Raw genomic sequence first — 18,342 nt, 5'->3', positions numbered from 1 at the left:
TCCAAAAAAAAAATTAACTCGGCGAAACACACAATAAGTCTGTTTTAACGAGGGTTTTTTTGACTCGGGGAAACAGAACTTGTGTTTTCCCGACTTTTTTTGGAGCGGAAAACACAAGTCCGTTTCCCGTCTCCAAAAAAAAATAGACGGGAAAACAGAATTTGTGTTTTCCGCTCCTAAAAAACAACACGGGAAAACAGAACTTGTGTTTTCCGCTCCAAAAAAAAGGTCGGGGAAAGACAAGTTTTTCCGTCTTATTAAACTTGTACGAATCAGTCCTATTGACAAGGTCAAAAGTAAATATAATGTCGAATATAAATACACAACAAGGTGGCTTCCAAGACGGATTACCCTGCCTAATGACTTCCTTCATTCTGCGTGATACTGTGTATTTTGCACGAGAGTCCAACTCCAAGCTATATGCATGCTTTATGGATGGCAGAAAGGCCTTCGACACCGTTTGGCACAGCGGGATGCTCTACAAGCTGTATACAGAAACAGACATTGACAGCACAAGCTTTCTTGCATTCTGTGCTATATGCACGAACATGTCTAGCTCATCCGGTATCAGGGGAATCACTCAGAGTGGTTCGACGTCCTTCAGGGCACGAGGAAAGGTGGACGCAGCTCCCCGTTGCTCTACTTACTCTACATCAACGGGCTTATCAGTACCTTAGAGAAATCTGGGGCTGGTATCTGTGTGTACAACATTCGGGTCAGCTCACCTACAGTCGCCGACGACATGCTGTTGCTGTCATACTCTGTTCAGGGATTAAATGCAATGCTTGAAATCTGTAGCAACTATTCAAAACAGTGGCAGTACCAGTATAACTCGAGCGAATGTGCAGTCGTTGTTTTTAATGAACGCTTGAAGGGAGAGACAAACCGAATTTTCAAACTCGGTACTCACACAATCAAAGAGGCATCTTCCTACGTTCACCTAGGTTTGAAGTGCGACCCGTTTCTACGTTCTACAGGAATGGTTGATGACGCGTGCAACAAGCTTCGAGGGACATATCTGAGTATCGTTAATAGTGGAATATCTCCCTTTGCACTCAATCCATCAACATCTATAAAGTTTATAACTCTGTTGTGATACCTAAAGCATTACCATAAACAGCACCATGGATTTATTCCTGACATACGTGCGATATTATGCAAGTACGAACTACACCACATCCTGGATCAATACATTGCAGAAGGCCTGTTCCCGGTGAAAAGTGTGTAGAAAACCATGCTCCGCCGACACGTTACACAAAAAAGGAATGTAAATCTGTTGTAAGAGTGTTTAGAAAAGTACCCCTTTCTTGGCTCAACAATATACGGTCTGACGGAGTGTGTGGTTTATGGACTATCGCCAGAAATAATCCTGAACTCTCCTCTCTATGTAGTAAGACAATGCGAGTAATTGGGCGACTTACTATGCCCGCGTATATAAATACATGTGCACTTTGTAATGGAGTGAATTTGAATATAGTGCACCATCGTATTCTGCTCTGTAATATGAATTCTAACATTCGTGAACAATTATGGAATACCATAATAGACACAAACGGACTTTGTGCTTTCAGCCAGATGTGTCGCTCTAGTCTTTCTGAGCAGTGCAATTATATACTCCGGATGTTTCTTAATATAAATTATGACAACCTCAATCATACAAAACTTTCATCACTAGTCTGCAAAATGTTTTTACAGTAGGGGACTCACTAAATGATTACATTGCGATTACATTAACTTATATATAGTATATACAGTACATTTAAATAGTTTGTTTGTTGTTTTTTTCAGCCAGGAATCGTCTGTCTAGCAATTTCGTGTTTCGGTGCTAGGCTACAGATATCCTGGGGATATATCTAACTTTATATAATGATCGTGATATCACGATACTCCTAGCTCCCTGTCTAAAATTTCGCTTTTGCCTCCTAGATGGGACAACTTGGAGACTCTTCTACGTAACATAACACAGTTTTACTAAATAATATTGTTTATAAAGTTCTCTTTTTTTTCCGATGTTGATATTAACATCCATATATATCGTTTATGTTTGTATCTATCTAACAATTGTTTATATATAGTTATATTGTGTTTTGATCTTCGTGTCTTGTATATGGAGGAATAAAAGTAAAAGTAGAAGTAGTGCCACCGTTCATACCTATGTTAGACGGTTTTACACGAAATAACTGTTGTAAATGAACTCCGCATTGGTACGAATGTATTGAAGATCTTTTAGTCATAAGAGGTCAGGAGCATTTTGCATTTCTTTGCAGTTACGCAGTATGTAATATGTGATGAATTGTTAGTTTTAAGCAATTATCTCTATATGTGATTGTTGTCTCACATATTTAACACAAACATCTGGTTAGCGTAATTTAAGGCATTTGATGGTATTATTTACACAGTTTAATTTGTACACGTGTGTTCTAAATTACTATGCGTAAAACGGAATACAATGCATTCTTTTTTTCTAGGTAACAAAACGATAGTTAAAGCTTAAACAAGAACGCGCTACTAAGTGTGTGCCGCTGTAGAAAGCGAAAGGTACATGAAAATCCACCTATCAAACAAAATATAACACAACGTTTAAGCCACGCTAGTTAAAACTCAATAAAATCAAATTGACGTGCAATATAAGTGTAATGAACAACCAAAAATGGTAAAGTCTGTCCAATACTATTACAATGTTGATTTGAGAAAATACATTAGTGCGGTTCGGAATAAGTGAAGCGATTCGGAATACCTGACGGACCCGATTTGCAAATGTGTGTACATTAAGTGTTAATTGCAGACTCAAATAATATCTGTTTATTGAATATAAGGACATTTAACGCGTTTCATGCGAAAGAAGCCTCTAAGGTCAAAATGCCCACAAATGAGCCTATCCGGGACATAACAATGAAATGTGTTGTTTTTAAATCATTTGGCACATTTGTTCACCATCATTGGACGGTGTGTCATGCGAAAGAATAACGTCGATATCTCCAATGTCAAGGTCACACTTTAAGTTCAATGGTAAACAAGAGGCCCCAAAGGGCCCTATGTCGCTCACCTGAGAGACTAAGATGGAAAGAAACAATGATTAAAGCTCTTAAGCAAATATTTCAAATTATTGGTATGACAAGACTGATTTTAAAAATAACGTGTTCCAAAAAGTATTCACAATAGACCAATATAGAACATTACCTCACCCACCCTGGCGGCAAAGTTTGTAATACGCAGATTTAAAAAAAATATGTACATGTATATAAGGAAAATGCTTCTTACATACATATAGAGAAAACTGCAACACCCCTGGCTACCATGTTTTTCCACTGATCAAAAACATTTTCAAACTCATCCGACATATCAATAAAACCAATGTTGTGACCAAGTTTCATGATGATTGGCCAACAAATGACACCCCTTGGCGGTTACTTTATGGATCAAAACCTTTTTTGAACTCAACCGTCGTATCCAGGAAAAACATGTTCTGACCAAATGTCATGAAGATTGGGCAAAAAACGTGTCTTCTTGACTGTTCACATGTTTTCACTAAATGCATATAGAGAGAACTGCACCACACCCTGGCGGCCATGTTTTTTCACTGATGACAACTATTTTCAAAGTCAATCAAGGTATCCATAAAACCAATGTTTTGACCAAGTTTCATGATGATTGGACAAAAAATGTGACTTCTAAAGTGGTCACAAGCTTGTTTTTACTATATACATATAAGGAAAAAGACCCCTCCCCCCGGGCGGCCATGTTTTTTTTACCGATCCGAACCATTTTCAGACTCAACCGTCGTATCCAGGAAACAAATGTTCTGACCAAATTTCATAAAGATTGGGCGAAAAATGGGTCTTCTAGACTTTTCACATGTTTTTACTATATACATATATATAAAACTGCCACACCCCCTGGCAGCCATGTTTTTCCACTGATCACGACCATTTTCACACTCGTCCGATTCATCCACATAACCAATGTTTTGACCAAATTTCATGATTATAAGGCAAACAAATGTGACTTCTAGGGTGTTCACAAGATTTTATTCTATATAAATACAGTCCAACCCCTACTTCCGGTCACCCCTCATCACCGGTGGCCCCGTGTATGCGGCCGGTCTGTGCCGCGACCGTCGATAAACACTATATTATGCACCCCTCTTTAGCGGTAACCCCGTTTCTCCGGCCAGCGGCCAGCAATTTTGCATCCCAAATGTTAAATTCCCCCCCCGCATATGAGTGGTCAGGCGCGAGTAAGTCAGTCATGTACACTGGCAAAATTACACCGACGCTACGGCGAAAAAATCGATACGTACTTCCGGTCTGCAGTTTATGTTCTGTAGTACTGAAGCGTGATGTGTGATAAACATTGTGACAATCAGTTTGCAAAATTGCAATTAATTAGCGGCAGATTATCGGGTTATCGGGTTAAAAGCAATATTTGACCGTTTGATCTTTTTGTTTCCGCACATGCGAATATCATCTATTAGTACTGGAAAAGAGATCCTTAATTTATAATTGATTATGTGTAGCTGTTTAATCATACTATTTCAAGTACACATTTATGACAATTATCGGCTAATTAAAAGTTAAAAAGAACAACGCAACTTTTAACCGAAATCAACTGCTCTACATGTTCTCTGTGCTACAAAGTTTTTATCCAAAAATCAATACACGCTTGCATGGGTATGACGTGACATTGCACATTGGTGCATAATTTTCGCGCGCTTTTGTCCGGACAAAGGAAATACATGAGGACTTTTTTGATGCTAGGACTTGTAAACGTCTCGTTAAAATGAATCAATCGGGAGTGTGTTTTGGATTACAAATTAAGATTCCCATTTGGGAATTTAACAAAACATTTATATTTGTTTTATATTTACAATGATTTCAATATTAATTTTGATAAAACCATTTACGTGGCGAAATAAATGTTTTTATAATATTATGCATGAAAAGCACGATTAACAGTAGGATTACACGGTTGCTATTATCAGTCTCTTAAGTAACTGGCCACGATTTTATCGTGGAGAAGATCACTGTCGGGACCAATTCGTGCGGTAGGTAGACATAAAACTGCAATTACCAATTAAATTACCGATTTATAGTGACACGGGAGTTATTCACGCATAAATGATATACAACTGTTCCCATCTTAAGTGCATTGGGGCCATACAACGCGCATTCTGTAAACACTGTATAAGAAAAATGACCCCCTCCCTGGCGGCCATGTTTTTTGCTGATCCCAACCATTTTAAAACTCAACCGTTGTATCCAGAATTCAAATGTTCTGACCAAATTTCATGAAGATTGAGCAAAAACTGTGTCTTCTAGACTGTTTACATGTTTTCACTATATACATAAAGAGAAATTTGCCCCACCCCCTGGCGGCAATGTTTTTCCACCGATCATAACCATTTTCGAACTCGTCCGAGATATCTATTAATTCAATCTTTATGCAAAATTTCATGATGATTAGGCAAAAAATGTGACTTTTAGAGTGTTCACAAGCTTTTTTTTCACTATATAAATATAAGGAAAATGACCCCCCCCCCTGGCGGCCATGTTTTTTTACCGATCCAAACCATTTTCGAGCTCAACCTTTGTATTAAAAACAAATGTTATGACCAAATTTTATGAAGATTGGACCAAAAATGTGACTCCTAGAGTGTTCACATGTTTTCTCTATATACATATAGAGAAAACTGCCCCGCCCCCTTGCGGCCATGATTTCAACGGACCGGAACCATTTTTCAACATGACCAACATATCATAAAGACACACATTTTGACAAAGTTACATGAAGATTGGGAATCAAATGTGACTTCTACAGTGTGCACAAGGTTTTTCTTTTTTTGACCTAGTGACCGAGTTTTTGACCCAGCATGACCCACTTTCGAACTCGGTCGAGGTATCATTAGGACAAATGTTCTGACCAAGTTTCATGAAGATCGGAAATAAATGTGGCCTCTAGCGTGAACAAGGCAAAATGTTGACGACGGACGACGCACCACGCACGACGCACGACGGACGACGGACAAAAGGCGATCACAAAAGGTCACCATGAGAACGTTGTGCTCAGGTGAGCTAAAATGGTCATAAATGAGCATGTCCGTATTTCTTTTTTGACCCATAAAACCCATGAAAGTGCAAGCATTATTTCTAATGGGATACTCTGTTTTTTGCTGAAGAGATAGCAAGCGGAAGAGACAGTAGTGAAATACAATGAATCTTGGTGCGATACCCTAGCTCTTTGCAAATATATCCCTTGGTTCTTTTACGTGCTCGGTGTATAGGACCGATACACGCGAGAATTACCTTGGTTTTATACCAGTACATGGTGGGATGGAAAACATTAGACGCATTTCTGCACTTTCCTGTGCCCCGTTCAGGGATAAACCGGTGACCTCAGAAATCGTAGACCAGAGCGTTATCTCTTGACCACAAAACCACCCTGTCCTGTCCAGACCATAACTATCTTCTTCATTGGGAGATTTTAAAATCATTTTGTATATTTGTTCACTATCATTGAACGGTGTGACATCCGTAGATATCTCCAAGTTTAAGATCACACATGCATATTAATTCTTATAAATCGACATAATTAGCTAATCTTATTTTGTGAAGACTGGTTGCAATATAAATATTATATGTCAATGCGGCATGTGGGGGGTAGTCGTCATGTCCGTGACAAAGCACACTTCATTTTTGTCACGGAAGTGCTCATTTATGATTCGATAAGGACAATTTTATGATTAAGTTTAGTGATTGAATTAAAGGATGGGCGTGTGTTAAATATATTCCCACTTGTTTACATTGTATAGAGAGTTCTTTAAGCATCTAAAAATATGAAAACCCCCAACGTTGACTCAAGCGGTGTACTTTCTTTCCGAGACGGAAAACAGAAACAGTTAAATATGAACACAAAGGTGATTGTAACAAAAATACTTTTCAGTCTGCTTTTAAGATGCCCTATTGTCCAGTTTACATTACTACTAAAATAGTTTTACCCGAAATGCACGGAATATGTTCATTATTGTGTGTCCAAAGATTAGCAAAACACATTATATATAAATCTTGTTATAATTTAACATGATATCCCAGAACCAAGATGCTTCTAGAAGGAGAAACACAAACAACAATTTAATGTTGAAATTCATGCACATGCTAATTTTACATCATTTTTTTAATTTGACAATGTCCACTTTTTTTCAGGACTTTAACTATAAAATGATCACATGCGATATGACAATTATTTTGTATGAGTGATGGGTTTTGAGCGGAAGATCATGCAAACAAAAATCAAAATTATAGTAGGAATATATATGTAGTTGTAATGCACTACTACTAGTAGTATCAGCATCAATTATACTAAATGTAGCAAATCTGGTAGTGGTGATACCAGAAGTAGCAGTGTTGTTGTTAATGGTGATGGTGTTTCAGAAATGTAAAAGAAGTTTTTCATGCCGATAATTATTGTATAAAAGCGCTTTTACATAAATAGAAAACGTTGATGTAATATAATATAAAGAATTCATTTAAATAATGATCTGAATGAAACTACTTAACACTGTCCTGAAAATTTATAAAATTAACGATTCTTATTTGGGTTGATTTCGTAAATGTTTAGTACGACAGTTAAACAAATGGTACAATTTACTTATTGTGTATGTCTTATTGGAAGAAATAATAACAATAATAGGGGTAGTAGTAGAGTAGTAGTAGAAGTAGCAGTCAGTTCTGTATTTTATATTATATTATATTAATAAAGCGAACAGGTCCCAATTAAACCCAATACACACCATTAACCCGGGGCACTGCCCACTGGTTGCAGAAATTGCGATTTCACGAGCTGTAATCTTGATGGTGGTGTTTTTGTTTCCTCAATCAACTGCCGATTCGCGGTTTCATTGGAATATGAATCAATGCCTGTCATGTCGGCAACAGATCAACCGCTACAGCCAGTATGGTTTTATTGACTGTTATATAATGTTTCTTGCATACACTATCAATCGAGGAGAGAGCATCAGTAACTCTGAGGGAACAGTGAACAACTGTTTAATATTACAAATACTTAAATAGTATATGAAATTCATGATGTTAAATAAATCTTTTTGGACTGGGTAATTGGTATGATAAGAAATATTTAAAAATGTTAGAAATGGACATTACGCCAATATCTTCGTAAACTTGTTATGTCCATGTTGTTTGAATACATTAAATTTAAAAACTAAATTGTATCAATGTTCGTCTAAATACGTGTATATATTCACTTTCAGTATACATGTATAAAATACTAGGTAGACATTAATATTGGGTCGTAGACCCAATAAATATTTTGTAACTATTGGGTCAGACCCAATATGTAGGTGTATGCATATTTGTAAAAACTGTCAGCTTAAGCTGATGTATATAGGCATACATACTATAATGAAAGTATACTTATGTGTTTTTAACGTTGGTGTGGCCTGTAACACCAGTCTTTCTGCTTGGACCCGATAATTAGGTGTAAGAAGATAGACCCAATATGTGGGCGTTTTTAAGAATATATATATATATATATATATATATATATATATATATATATATATATATATATATATATATATATATATATATATATTCGCATTCTAAAATATCAGAATAAATTAAGATGCCATGATATGGGTAGAGACATAAATTTAATAAGACTGGCAATTTAAGTATTTTTACTGGTTGTTTCGTCTGTTTAACACACTTCATAAGTACTTTAAATTGAAGTGTTTACCATGTAACTTTGAAAGAAGCCCATAAAACATGCTTCTATTGCAATTGATAATTATCATAAGTACTGACGTCAACATTACGTCAGGTATCTTTATTGACGTCATTTCAACGACAAGACCCATTTCCGGTTCATTTTGTATCATGTATTTAATGTTTAATTAATTTACCAAGTTTGAAAAATGTTATTTTTTTATGATGAAAGCTCGCTTGGACAATGCACCAGCTTAATAAAGACTTCAAACTAAAGTCCGATTCTTTGATATGTTTAGGTGTAGAGTATTTGTTAATTTAAAAAAAATATGCTGAAGAAATACTACGGGTAGCATTCAACAAAATATGTTTTAAGATATACCGAGTTTTGTTGTCTTGTATTGCCTTACCTGAGCAGGACGTGGTATTTTGAGATAGTGTTGCAAAAACGTCGCTGCAACGTTAGGAAAAGACATCGAGAAAATGTTCATATCCACCAGTGTGACAACCTTACTGCAACGTTTGAATGCAACCTAAATACAACGTTGCAGCAACGTTTGGAAAATACGTCTAAAAGACGTTTGAAAAAAAACAACGTTGCTGCAACGTTGGGAAAAAAACGTCAGGAAAACTTTCATATACACCATTGTGACAACCAAACTGCAACGTTTGAATGCAACCTAAATACAACTTTGCACCAACGTTGGGTGCCCACTGGGCTGGTTATCACACACGGAATCCTAATGAGCAAAACTGACATCTTTTGTTTCCGGAAATCAACAAAGGAGAGATTCCTCAACTATCAAAGTTTGAAAAGAATTGAGTGATTAGCCATGGTACTAATGTTTATTTGTTCTGTTGGCGAACAAAAGTAAATATTTATTAAACTGTGAAGATAATATATATGTCGGTCTTTTATCAAAAGCAGAAATGTTGGTTTAGAGCCAGGTGTTAACATATGCTCAAAGGGTTGTTAAATTAATTATTCGAAGGCAATTAACATGGGCAATAAATACAATAGGTTCCATGCATATCTTGTCGGTATTTATGATCAGTGTCTGCATATAAATGTTAAACTAATAATAATAAAAAATTACTACAGGTAAGTTCAAGCACACAAATGCTTGACCACAGTATTGTGATCATTTTAGTTACAAAGTGTAATTCTTAAAAGTAGCAACTAGATTGTTTAAATCATGCTTTGATGTTATGTCCTGTTTATTGCCATAAATTGGCTTGAACTTTTTGTTCCTAATAAAGAGTATACGCTAGTAAAACAACGGCATATTTACAACTTAATTCATCATGGTATACTTATATTTTATTTATGCATTGGACAGTTTATGATACATAAGTCATTATTACACGGTTGTTTGAAAGATAACACCAATTTTTAAGTACGTACGTTTTCCCGCAAGCTGTCAACGGTCTTTAGTATTACTTTTTGTTTGACTATTACTTTACGCGCACACAAATTATGCGAAGTGAGTTGCATCGCCATACGTTACCATGTATGTACTAAATATACGTACATCATTTTCAAGCGCCTGCTAGCATCTAAGCCTAGAACGATGATGACTGACAGATACATACGCTCATATTATACCCTGATATATCTACGTTTATTGTATGATATATTGGAATGTATGCATTAAACTATGTGGATGATATAACAATATGTGTGTTTGCACTCTAATCGTTAATATACAGCTACGATTTAAGTGTACGAAGTTTTGACTGCGTTTTGTTTAGTTTTTGCTAAAAACAGGCGTGGTTCTTAGTGGCAACATACTTTGTTTTATTGGTTACAAAATGACTACTATGTTAGTGGTGATATAATTTTAAACTATGCGACAAAATATTTAATAAATATTTTAATTGTAAAAAAAATATATATTGTACTTTCTACATAATTCTATAGTGATAATGTTTCAATCAAAATTTATTTGACACATAATATTACTTTGATTAGGTAAATCATTGTTTACTATAATAACCATCTTTATCAAGCTTAAGTTGAATTGAGGCATTTGATGAGGAAACCTGTTTCCTGGTTGTGTAGACACCTATGTGCATGTGTTTATTACAATACACGGTTATCAAATAAGCTTTTGTTATTATAGTTTGTGGGACCAGGTATTAATACTTATCAAACTGGTTTTATATTTTAGTTAATTAATTGAAGTATGTTTTTGCAATATTAAAGCGTCATGGACGATGAACGATGTAGGATGGATCAACATTTCAAAGGTTAACCGCGTTCAAGAGGGCTGTACGGAAACGTATATGGTACACCCCAATAATGTGGTCATGCCGGAATAATTTATACCGACTTACTGTGAAATAACATGGTATGTGGACATGGTTTTGTAGCTTTTCCCACCTTAATTTTGCTCGTCATAACGACATTAAGTTGAAGTCTGGACGTAAATGTTTCCGGCTTTTCCCGAATATATATTTGGTCGACATTATCTAAGTCGACAAATCTACATAATTTTTGACGTCATGCTCTTGTGAAAATGACTTGCCATCATAGTTTTAGTCGACACGATGAGTTAATTTTTAAGCCATGACACCTTTTTCATATCATGTCGTCATAGAATTTTGACATCATCACATTATTGCAACATTGGTTCATGACTTCCGGCGTCGAACAGATGTTTAGTTTCTGGTATATTCTTTTGAAACACGCAAGGCCTCAGACAGTCCATTTTTACATCAGGAATGCTTGGTATAAAGGTAAAAATAACATTTGCGAACAATAAATATTAATGTGTTCGTTGGATTTTATTGTCATTTAGAGAGCTTAAATCTCGATTGATTCGTTTAGATATTTCTCTTTAACTAATACATGCAAAGCGTGTGTTTAACGACTCACAACTTTTTTATATTGCAGATTTGTGTCTTAGTGGCACTGAGGTTTTTCATTTCGGCCTCCTTGCGAATTTGAAACAATTGATCGTATTCAAGAGAGATACTTTGTAAAGAAACCACATTTTGGATGTAAAGATGACTTCATACCCGTCCTAGAACATGTGTGTGAAATGCAGCGGGAGCAACTGCCAATTCCTGAATTGATTGAAAGTGCGACTTCTTTGTTGTTGGCCTTGACTGAAGTATTGGATGGTTACTAATTACATATGCAAAAATATATGCTTAAAAAAGTGCTGATATTTTGCAAATTTAATCGTTAAGTTAGTTTAGTTCAAGTAAGTTTCGTTTCGAGTTAAATTTACAATGTGTCGATAAGCAACACAAAATTGATATTCTTGTTATTGGAATTGATCATGAAGTAGTTAAACGTTGTTTTTTTTTTCTTTGCTAAAATATATTCACTCATATTGTTGTACACTTTTACAGACATTGCAAACTTGGCAAAAACAGATTTATCGTGTTCATCATTTCATTGTTAGATTGCAAAAGAATAAAGGAAACGTCACTAATTGTTTGAAAACATGGAGGTCATTTAGTTATGAAATCCTCGTAAATTGTGGAATATTCCTTTCAAAATATGGTTCTTTCAAAAGATTTATTAACATTTCATTTCAAATTTAAATATATTAAACGAAACGACTGTTGTAAATCTTATATTTAATATTAACACGGGCACAAATATATTATATGTTTATTTTGTATTTTCTTACTTGATTTGCTGTTCCTGAAACTCTAGTGTATATAGTACATGTTTGAAATAAACGTTCATACTGCAATTCGATCTTTATGTTTTTGAATGGTCAAATACTTCGTTTTTGAGGAAATGGAAAATTATTCGAATGTGACACAAAATTGGGCTATCTGTAGATCAATTTTAGGGCTAGTTAATGTGATCGGTCTTTCTTCGTCGTCCGTCAAAATGTTCACTAAAGCGAAATAACCTACTCAGCTGTGTCAATAATACCAAAACATGAACACTCTTTAACGCTAGAAAGGTTGTAGTTTGCTTTTATTTCCATATTATGTCCACATTGCACATTATTTATCAAAATATTTTCAAAAAATTGAAATATTTGTTTACGAGCCGGTATAGTTTTATATGAGTTGTGATACACGTACCCTTTGACTAGATCGGTCTATGGTCTGACCATATATATATATATATATATATATATATATATATATATATATATATATATATATATATATATATATATGTGTATACTCAACCGGATTATTAATGTGTTATTGAAAGCGAATGCAGTCATCATTGTAAAACGACAAAAATGAACGGCGAATATAAAAGTAACGTTTGACTTTAATGGCATTTTATTTTTCTTGCAGTTGATTACATAATTAGTGCCACCTTATGTTTCACTAGTGTACATTAATCTGATTGGCTATAGTATATCATTTGACTGGGCCTTAATATTCAATGAAGCGAGTTGCCTCCACGAAGCGCACGAGGAAATCAAACGTGGGACTACTTAGATTAATTATGTCACATGTACACAGCCAATCTCCACGCAGAGTTGTCGTTCCTTGCTCTCACATACAACTCTGCGAAAGGCTCAGCCCTCCATTTTGTCTATAAAATAGATAAAACCGAACAAACGCATTCAACGTATATTTGATTGGATATTTAAGATCGCATGCATTAAATTACGAAAATTAATATGACTTTTAAATGTACGATAAATCGTGCAAAAACTTGCGAGTTTTAATGCAACTCTTTGGAACTACTTTATTGCCCATTTACGCAGATGGAATCATTCCACGCACTTCACAAATGTAAACAATTGAACATATTTTTTTGATTGACGTTAGGAATTGCTTCGACGTGTGTATGTATGTTGGTTTCTTAACATAAAAAAACCATATCAATTTTATAATAATGAATTAAGACTGATATAAGATATCATGGTATGAGATGGTTTTCTTTAATGCAGTGAATGCAATGTAACCGTCGTGCAAGAGATTGTTTATTATTCTGTAACATCAATGATGAACGCTTGGAATGATCATGACATAAATGAGACGCTTTCAAAACAATAGTCCGTTCTGAGCCCAACACAGAGGTGAATGTAATGTAACCGTCGTGCAAGAGATTGGTACAGAGTCGAAACTGCGTATTGGAAAAGGAGGCGCTTACTAAATTCATGCACGAATAAATCCCAAATTATATTGTCTTTTAGCCAAACCATTGAAAACATATGCACAGGCAGAATGATATTGTAAGTACATGTATAAGAATTGAAATGCTCTTTTCTTCGCTTCATCGATGTAAGTAGGTTAGTTTTGGTATTTTATTCGGCTTTATGCAAATTAGTTCCTCACAAAAAAAAACATGCACATTTTCAACTAGAGACAACTAAACATCTTACATCTTACATTTAAAAGACCGAAAAGCGCGTTCAAGATAAAACTTCAATAGCTGCAGTGAAGTATCAAGTAGATACTATAATGGTGAGCATTAAAATCCGATTCAATAAAAACTTTATTCAGATTTAACAAAAGTTGAGCTTCATATCTTCGCATAGAAGCTGATAATTTAAATTATAAATCTCTTATTCTAAATATCAAATTTAAAAAGATGATTCATAAAACAACATAACAGCTAATGAGTTTCAAACTGTTCTTCAGTACTTATTCAGAAAAAGTAAGACAAATGAAAACAAAGTTAAGGACATATCACTTTCTAAAATGGTCAGAAGTGGATGTGGTAATGTAATTGCTTATATTAACATTTTATTATGAAGTTTGGAACAATGTGCACAATTAAAATAACATATACTTCAGTGATACATGAACCAGTTCTAATGAAATCTTAAAAAAAGAGTAAATAATAACATGTTTTCACCTTATAAACCACTTTCTTCTTTGGCTTTGGAAGTCCTTATTTTCTTGTTTTGTTCATAAATTCATTGACACTAGCTGGAACCTACACTACTGTAGAAGATAATGTAAGAGTATTATTAAATATAGCACACTACAAACACTGAAAAAGGATACTTTTGTTCAAGACACAAATGTAAACAACTAGAGTCACAAAATAGTATAAAGTACTTGAAAAAGTATGGTGGGCAAGAAATGATAATTACAAAATTATAATATGAAAGATACATAAATATTGAAAACATGTTAATTACATCCATTTAATTTTATAGCGTATGTTAATACTATAAAGATAATGATATATCAATGTGTTTTTTAAGATGATATTTTACACTGTTTCCAAAAGTTTCAATCAAATTTATATTTGTCATCCTGTCAACCATACTTTTTCCAACTATTTTAAGACTCAATTTGTTTACATTTTTTCTTAAAAAAAAGATCTTTTTTCAGTGTTTTTAGTCTGTTATATTTAATCATACTCTAACATTATCTTCTACAGTAGTGTAGGTACCAGCTGGTGTCAATAGATTTATGAACAAAAAAAGAAAATTAGGTCTTACAACGCCCAAGAAGAAAGTGGTTTATAAGGTGATAACATGTGATTATTAACTCCTTTTGAAAGATTTCATTAGAACTGGTTCATGTATCATTTAAGTATATGTTATTTTAGTTATGCATATTGTTAAAAAACTTAATATAGAATGCTAATATGAGGAATTATTATTTGACATTACTCCAACCACTTCTGACTATTTCAGAAAGTGATATCTCCTTAAACAACACAACAAGTAACACAAACAAGAGGGCAAAGAGGCCTTAGGTCGCTCACCTGAGGGAATGAGATGATAAGAAAGACGATTTCAACTCGTGTGCAAATAATTCAGAACATTTATGTGACAAAGGCTGACTTCAAGTCGAGGTTAAGGTCTTCCAAAGTATTTAATATAAGCATATATAGACAATTACCCGACCCCCTGGTAGACATGGGCGACCCCCTGGTAGACATGGTTTTACCCGACCTCCTGGTAGACATGGTTACCCGACCCCCTGGTAGACATGTTTTACCCGACCCCCTGGTAGACATGGTTTACCCGACCCCCTGGTAGACATGGTTTACCCGACCCCCTGGGAGACATGGTTTTTAATACTGATTGACCAGAACCATTTTACAACTCAAAAGTGTCAAGGAAACACAAGTTTTGACCAAAGTTCATGAAGATTGTGCTAAAAATGCAACTTCTAGAGTTTTCACATGTTTAAATTATAAACAAAAAGAGAAAACTGCCCCACATATCAGTACCAATTTCGAACTTGTCTGAAAAATCAATAATACCAATTTTCTGACTAAGTTTCATAATGATTGGCAAAAAAAGACTTTAAGGGCATGCATGTATGTATGTATGTGTGTATGTGACCATATGCGCATCTTGGTACTTCTATATTTTTAATATAAATTCAATTAGTGGCTGCTGAGTGCAGAAACCTAAAAGGTTATACCTTAAAGTGCCTATGGCATCAAAGGGCAATAACTCATCGAATCAGAATGATTAACATTGACATTAATAACATTGTTTTGTAGTTTCATTCAAATGTTTTCAAAATTAGAGAAATGGTTAAAGTTGAAAAAAAAACATTTTTACGTCCATCATTGGGAGAAAAATATATCATAAACATACAAACATTATGGGTAATAACTCATCGAATCAGAATCATTACATTGGCATGAATAACAGTGTTTTGTACTTTCATTCAAATGTTTTGAGAATTATAGAAATGGTTAAAGTTGAATAAAGAAGAGCTGTCTCCATAGGATGACATATGCCCCCGAAAAATGCTTTGATACTTTCATTCAAATGTTTTGAGAATTATAGAATTTGTTAAAGTTGAATAAAGAAGAGCTGTCTCCATAGGATGACATATGCCCCCGAAAAATGCTTTGATAGAAAATATGAGCATTTTTCGAAACCTAAACGCTGATTTTGAAACCTAAACGCGGACCCTAAGTTCAAGGCCAAGGTTACATCTGAAGCGACATAGAAGTTATGAGCATTTTTTGAAACCCTAACGCAGATTTTGAAACCCAAACGCGGACCCTAAGTTCAAGGTCAAGGTCAAAGGGGTCAAAATGTGTGTGCGTATGGAAAGGCATTGTTCATATACACATGCATACCAAATATGAAGGTTACATCTGAAGTGTCATAGAAGTAATGAGCATTTTTCAAAAAAGTATGACGGACAGTCCGATCACTATATGCCCTCCTTCGGGGCAATAAAAAACAAAAACATTTGACATTTGAAGAATAATATATCATAAGCATACAAACATTAAGATAACAAGCAAATTCCTTGAATTGATATCCCTGCCAAATAAATTGTGTATATGGATGGGTGTAGAACTAAAAGAAAAGGTATAAATGAAGGGTTTTGCCTTTTCTCAATTATTTTCTATAACTCATTTGATGGGTTTGCAGACAATAAAATGCAGTTATTTCATAATACTTTGATGCATAGTCAAGGAATGACCTAATAATGAATCAAATTTGTGACCTTTGACCTCAATGTGTGACCTTGACCTTAGACCCTAGGATTATGGGTGTTGAATGTGAAGCACCCCCAGATGATAACATCTATGGCAAGTTTCATGGCTCTGACTCATGTGTTAATGGAGATGAAGCCTAAGCTTATATTGAAAAGCTTTTTTTTCAAGATATAAAGGGCCATAACTCCATTATTAACAGATGGTGTACAATAACATTTGGCGTGCATCATCCTCTTATCCATATATATACTCATACCAAGTTTCAATAAAATCCGCCACAGCACTTCCAAGGTATGGCTGTGGGCACAAAAGTGCCGGACGGACGGAAGGACGGACGGATGGACAACGCCAAAACAATATCCCTCCGCCTATGGCGGGGAATAACAAAATCAAGATTAACAACAGACATATCACGTTTAAACTTAAAAAAGTGTCCCTCAATTTGGTTTATCTGAAAGAACTGAACAAAAGTGTCGCTATCTATGTAAAAGCCATACAGCACTAGTGTATGGATGAATCGTACTGAAAGTACTGAAGTAACGCTCAAAAGAACATTTGCGATGAAAACTGAACTAAATATGAGCAAAAATAAACAAAACAATATAGCACAATAAAAACTGAACTAAAAATGTTATTTCACAGTAAGCCGATATAAACTAATTCGGCATGACCATATTATTCGGGTACCATATAAACTCTCATAATTTTTAAACAGCGACCTTTGTCCACATAACTTATATCGACTCCTTCATTCATATCGCCATGCCAACATTATGTTTCTTGCAAGTCATCAAGATATATGCCGTCATTCAGCAAACGACACAGAAATAGTTAAATTTAAAAGACGGCTAAAGGTTAAAATATCGTCAGAAATTTAGGCTCTTATGTCAACAAGCGGGTTGTTTAAGTCTTGACAACTTATCTTATGTCGACAAATCAACATAATTTTAGGCGTCATGCTCTTTTGAAAATGACTTGCCATCGTAATTATAGTCGACACGATGAGTTATTTTTGACGACATGACACCTTTTTTATATCATGCCGTCATAGAATGTTGACATCATCACAGTATCAGGGTGTACCATATACGTTTCCATAGGGCTGAAACGAATAGACGAAATAATATGATAAAAACTTGTAATATTATGATTAATCAGATCTATTAGCAGGAAGAAGATATGTTCGCGGCAACAGCGTCTTTGTGTAGCCACAGTTAATTTTATTTTAATAGCGACAATTCCAGATGCCATCAA

Source organism: Dreissena polymorpha, chromosome 2, assembly GCF_020536995.1.
Source record: "Dreissena polymorpha isolate Duluth1 chromosome 2, UMN_Dpol_1.0, whole genome shotgun sequence".
In the NCBI taxonomy this organism is placed as follows: domain Eukaryota; kingdom Metazoa; phylum Mollusca; class Bivalvia; order Myida; family Dreissenidae; genus Dreissena; species Dreissena polymorpha.
Note: the sequence above shows the minus strand (reverse complement) of the source record.